Source organism: Lasioglossum baleicum, unplaced genomic scaffold (assembly GCF_051020765.1).
Source record: "Lasioglossum baleicum unplaced genomic scaffold, iyLasBale1 scaffold0028, whole genome shotgun sequence".
Taxonomy (NCBI): Eukaryota; Metazoa; Arthropoda; class Insecta; order Hymenoptera; family Halictidae; genus Lasioglossum; species Lasioglossum baleicum.
Genome location: NW_027469088.1, coordinates 2160001 through 2166353, shown reverse-complemented (window position 1 = coordinate 2166353; position 6353 = coordinate 2160001).

Genomic DNA, 6353 nt, shown 5'->3' with positions numbered 1-6353 from the left:
TCGGGAACTCCGGAATTCTAATAGAGACCGAAACAAAGGAGGACCTTGAGCAAGTCCTCCAAAACAAAAAACTAAGGGAAAAAGTACAGATCGGTTCCCTCCCTAAGAGGAAACCGAAAATGATAATTTTCGGTGTCCCCTCTGAACTATCAGAGGAGGAACTAAAGAAGGCTATACAAAGGCAAAACCTCGAGCTGAGCTCGGAGGAGAAATTTGAAGAGGAGTTCAAACTCCTCTTCAAAACAGGAAAGAGAGAGAGAGATGTCACCAATTGGGTGGCAGAGGTGTCTCCGAAAACCCGGAAAATCCTTCTGGCAAGGAACCGGGTATTCATAGGCTTTAATGCGCACGGAATTAAAGATTATATTGCTGCGAGCCGCTGCTTTAAATGCCAAGCATTTGGGCACGTCTCCAAGCATTGCAAAGCAAAAACCGACACATGCGGGCATTGTGGAAAAGACGGGCATGTCTTTAAGGACTGCCCGAATAAAACAGAAAAAGCGACATGCATAAACTGCAAGAGAGCAGGCAAACCGGCCAACCATGGCCTGAGAGAAAATAATTGCCCAGCGTACAAACACGCTATAGAGACATGCCTCAGTCGGATAGACTTTGGCAACGATGAAATAACTTGAGACCACTAATTTCAAATCCACCCTGACGATCCTCGCAGGCGATACCCCAACAACCGGGTATTGTGATCGTAGGGTGTAATCGGCGAAACGGCCTGAAAACCGCGCCCAACCTGCTAGAGACCGAGCGTTAAGCTGGTAACTCCGCCTCCTCGTGGCCCCCGCTGGAAACGTCCCTGCGTCGGTTACCACGCTGACCTGGGGACGGCCAAGCGAGTTTCTTCCCGTATGGGACGGTCTACCCTATTGATGATCCAGAAATGGTGAGAGAGGGGTTTTTCCAAGTCCAGTCCAAGTCATCTACGGACCTACTCTTCGCAGGTGTTGAGCTTAGAAATCAAACTCAACCAGTAGTGGTGCTGCAACTTAATTGCTCGCCGAACTGGTACTCGGCCTAAGTCGAGGTGTGTTGATCGTGCATCACAACGATCCCTTATCCCCGAGTTCTGAACGCCTTTAGGAACAAGGGGGAGGCGGGTTGGCCTACCGGCTAAGGTACCGTCTTCGGAACAAAAATGTAGACACTGTCCCTATCTACTGGGTCCTAGAAGGTCCAGGGTTTTATTCCCTGGTGCGCCAACCCCTCCTCCAAGTGGTAGGACCTGGACACCCTCGGGTGACCAACGGGGCTCTGGTAAAATGAGCTCTTACGTGAGTGAGTCCTATGCGATCACCGTGGCTCTAGTATAAGAAAGAGCTCCTACGTGAGTGGGTCCTATGAGATCACCGTGGCTCTAATATAAGAAAGAGCTCCTACGTGAGTGAGTCCTATGAGGCCACCGTGGCTCTAGTTTAAGAAAGAGCTCCTACGTGAGTGAGTCCTATGCGATCACCGTGGCTCGCTTTGAATCGGAGAAATCCTCGCCGTGGTGTCGAAGGACCGGAGCGTAACCCGGTCGTACACCACGGGAGAAACTCCTAAGTGAGCGAAGCCTCCGGTAGTCCCACCGGAGCCTACACCCCGAGCCACGCGGCAAATGCCACGAGCCAAGATGAGGGTAGAGGAGTGACAAGCGGTGCGTAATGATACGAGCGCACCGCGCCGCCAGCATGTGAAACAGGCATGTGCTGGAAGGGCGACGCCTAGCCGGCGCGTGAGGAAGGCACGCGACGGCAAAGACACGTTTTAATGGGGGCGTGTAACCGCTTGCATGAATAATGTAGTCTAGAAGCAGCTACAAAGCCTCCGACGGAGGGAATTGAGCTAAACGTCGGAGGAACTCGCAGTCGAATGAAGAGGGCATTCAGAACTTGCGAATAGGAGCGAAAGACATGAGTCGAAATAGACGGGAACTACGACACCCGTCTAGTAATCTAGTAAGCAAGTGCTGGAGGCAATACGCCTCCAGCACTTAGAGGAATCGATGAGTACTATAGAGGCAACACGCCGCTGGTACTTATTGATTCCTATTTTGCTTTGAGCACTTTTGCAGATTTGCATGTTGTATGTCCAGCAATGTGCAGGGCGGCAAAAAAGATCCGACGGGGCGATGTTCTCCCCAATGAGCCTGCAGAGTCAGTGGCAACACGCCGCCAACTCGAAAAGACAATCCCAGAAGCAATACGCTGCTGGGACTTAGAAAAATCGGGTCACCCAAAAGCAATACGCCGCTGGGGACTCGATAAAAACGGGGGAAGCAACACGCCGCCGAAAGATAGCCGATAAACATGCAAGCGGAGGCGCCGTTGTCACTAAAATTATATAGAGGTGGACGCCGAGGTGACGCTCCAACGGAGCACTTAAAAGTGGAGGAGACAACCACTATAAGTACTTGTCTCCCATTTCCCTAGCCGCTGGGCCGTCCCACCCGACGTGCTAGCACCCTGTCGGAAACGAGCCGCTGCCGACCGAGGCCCGGAACTCCTGCGAGAGTCACACTGTGACCGCGGTTTCGAGCTCCATCGAGAGTCAGGCAGAGGCCAAAATTACAGAGAACAATTACAACTAGTCGCTCCGACAGGAGGACCCCTCCGTGCACTAACCTATACTCCTTCACTTTTCCAGCTGACCCGGGCACTGGGGGTCTACCAAACCAGCCGCGCTAAAAATTTACAAACATGATGGTCTCCTCAAGCTCAAAATACTCCGGAGGTAAACTCGCTCCCCATTCGGATCTCCGGGTGGGAGCTGGGCCGGGGGAGACTAACATGGAAGCGGTGAGAAGACTTCGGCCGGCAACACTTCGCCCGTCAGAGGTCGGAGGACAACGTGGGACACACACGGTCGCACCATCAGTCGAGACGCGGAGCCCCCGCGTAACGCGATCGACGACTGCGGCCGCCTCCCTCGCGAATTCTCATCACCGCGCTTCCTCCCTCTCCGCGCCGACGATGGTGCAGACCCAACGAGGTTCCGGTCTTCAGGCCGTCCAAAACCACCCGGGAAGGGAATCGGGAATTAGCTCCGCGATTAGCTCCGCGAACAGTCCCGCGATTGCGTGCGAAACCGCGTCCGTGCCCGCGTCGACCAGGGCTTCTGTGCCCGCAAGCGCTTCGTCTCCGCTCTCGACCAGCGTCCCCACTACCCACTCGAACGTACAACAAGGAGAAAGGCTCTCGGAGCCCGCGACCGCGAATGCGTACACGGGAATTAGGATAATGCAACTGAACATGCGACGTTCAGATGTAGTCAGCGGCGAAGTGCGTCAGCTTGTAGCCGAAAAGCGACTTGACGTCCTGTTATTGCAGGAAATGTACGTCAGGAAGCAGGGCGCGAGCAGCAGCATTTGTAGCTTAGGAACCGGAGTGAGGATCGTGGCCGACCAAACACAAACTCCGTGGGCTGCCGTAGCCGTTTGTAACCCTCACTTCGACGTAGTATTCGTCTCGCAGCTCAGCAACTCCCACTGCGCGTGTGCAGAAGTGCTGGCACCCGGCTGCTCGTTCTACGTCGTATCGTGCTACTTTCAGTACTGCGACGAGATAGAGAAGCACCTCAGTCACCTCGAAATGGTGTTCCGCTCGCTGAGGGGGCAGAGAATGTTAGTTTCGTTAGACGCGAACGCGCGATCACCCCTCTGGGGCCCACAGACCGCCGACGACAGAGGAGCCCAGTTGGAAGCACTCATAGCATCGTTCAACATGGAAGTTGTGAACGACATCAAGCAGCCGCCAACCTTCTGGACACCGGGAGGATCATCCTACATCGACGTGACATTGGCGTCACCATCAATGGCCGGACTCATCCGCGAATGGAACGTCAGGGACGACTGGACAACGAGCGACCACAGAGCCGTGGACATCAGACTGCGGGCACCAAAGAAGACTTCACCATCAGCAGCAGGACGGAACGCAGCCAACACCAGATTCAACACGAAGAAAGCCAACTGGGAGAATTTCGAGGAGCGCTTAGCCGATCTCTCCCGAACGAGACTGGCGCCCCTCGAACTGGAGTCGGCGGAAGGGGTCGAGAAAATGGCAGAAACGCTTGCAGACATCATAACTGATGCCTGCACAGCGTCGATGCCACGTAAACGTAAGTTTAGGAAGTCCAACCCGTGGTGGACGAAAGAGCTCACGGAGCTCAAGAAGGCCGCATACCAGCGGAGACGTGCCTTCCAGCAAGAAAGAGACGAGCTCGCTCGCCCCCAGAAGAAGCTGGCCTACCGCTCTTCGGTGCGTGAGTACAGCAGGGAGGTGAAGAAGGCGAAGCTCAAGAGCTGGCAGAAGTTCGTAACGTCGCACGGGAACGAGGAGCCCTGGGGTACCGTATACAAACTCCAGGCGAAGAAACTCCAAGTTCAGAGTGTGCTTAGCACACTCCGGCGTGATAATGGTCATACGACCAGCGCGGTAGAAACAGCTAAGTTGCTGCTGGAAGCACACGTCCCCGAAGATCGCGTAGAAGAAGATACGCCCGAGCAGCGTACGATTAGAGAAAGTGCACGGATCGCGCCAAGCACTGAAGACGCCTCTCCGTTCGTTAAAGAGGAAGTCATCGACGCGGTTAAGACCTTCAAAAATAATAAAGCACCGGGGCTTGATTGTATTGAAGTCGGAGTGCTAAAGGCAGCGGCCAAAGTCATTCCCGACCAACTGGTACGGCTCTTCAACGGGTGCCTTCAGTGGGGCGTCTTCCCCTCGATCTGGAAGGAGGGCTCCCTCAGAGTTCTCTTGAAGGGCGAAGGGAAAGACGTGAAGGACCCGAAATCATACCGACCGATTTGCCTCCTCTCTGTTGTAGGGAAACTATTCGAGAAACTCCTCAAGAGGAGAATAGACCAGACCGCGATGGCACCTGGCCAGATTTCCGATCGGCAGTACGGCTTCATGCCTAACAAATCGACAGAGCTCGCGATCGCCGAGCTACGCCGCATAGTTGATTCTACCGAGGATCGATATGCGGTGGGGCTGCTCTTCGACATTTCGGGCGCGTTCGACAACGTTTGGTGGCCCTTAGTACTACGGAGTCTAAGAGAGCGTGGCTGCCCGCGAAACGTATTCCAGGTGATCGCGAACTACTTCGACGACCGCAATGTGAGCATTGCGGTAGGAGAAGAGAGGGTCTCCAAGCGCGCCTCTAGAGGATGCCCTCAGGGCTCTGTCCTCGCACCGGCGTGCTGGAATCTTATGTTCGACGAACTCCTGAGAATACTCGAAGAATTGATCCCGGGTAAATTCATCGCGTACGCGGACGACCTCATCATAGTTATAACCGGGAACAGTAGGAAAGAGATAGAAGACAAGGCACAGCAAGCGGTCGACCAGATCGTAAGCTGGTGCAAATCCGCGAAGCTCGAACTGTCAGCCCGCAAAACGGAAGCAATCGTGCTTAAGAGCGGCTACATCGAGCAGAAATTATTAGGAAGCAGAGGAGGCTCGCGCCCGGATAGGAAACGAAAGACCGTTCGGCACAAGGCAAATCTCACGAACAGACCACCGACCATTCGAATAGGGCAAACCACAATCGCGTTCAAGTCCGCCGTGCGATACCTAGGCGTCCACTTCGATAGCGGCATGGGTGTCCGATCCCACTGCCAATACCTATGCGACAAGGTCGGGTCGCTCTTCGCGAAATTCGGGAAGCTCGCGAGAAGCCGATGGGGACTTAGATTCAGGGCTCTCTCCGTAATATATCGCGGAGTCTTCCTGCCGATGGCGACTTATGCAGCCGCCGGCTGGTCAGACTTGTGCGGAGAGAAAGAACTGAGAACGCTCAGGGGCATGCAGCGTCGTGCTCTTATTGCGGTGACTGGCGCATATCGCTGGTCATCGTGGGACAGCATGTGCGTCGTAGCTGGAGCGGTCCCGATCGACATCTTGCTAGAGCAGCGTAGGGCACTCTTCAAGACGAGGAACGGTATGGACGCCAGTTTCGGGAGCATCGTCGTACGCGCGGGAAACGACGATGCAAAAGATTTGTTACAGGCGGAAGCAGCGAAGGTGTGGCAGACCAAGTGGGATGCCTCCCACAAAGGCCGAACAACACACGCCTTCTTCAACGACATCGAAGAGCGGATGGAAGCGAAGTGGATGAGACCGAGCCACTACACATCGCAAGTGCTCACAGGCCACGGAAAATTCAACGCGCGACTCCATGCGTACGGAGCCATCGACAGCAGCAACTGCGCCTGCGGAAGCGAGGAGGACACAGTCGGACACTTCCTCCTCGACTGCCCGATCTTCGACCCTCAGAGGGAGGCTCTGCGAGACATAGTTCCCATCGGCGATTGGAGATGGCCGGAAGCGGCACATCACCTAGTATCGTCTCCAGAGACCTCC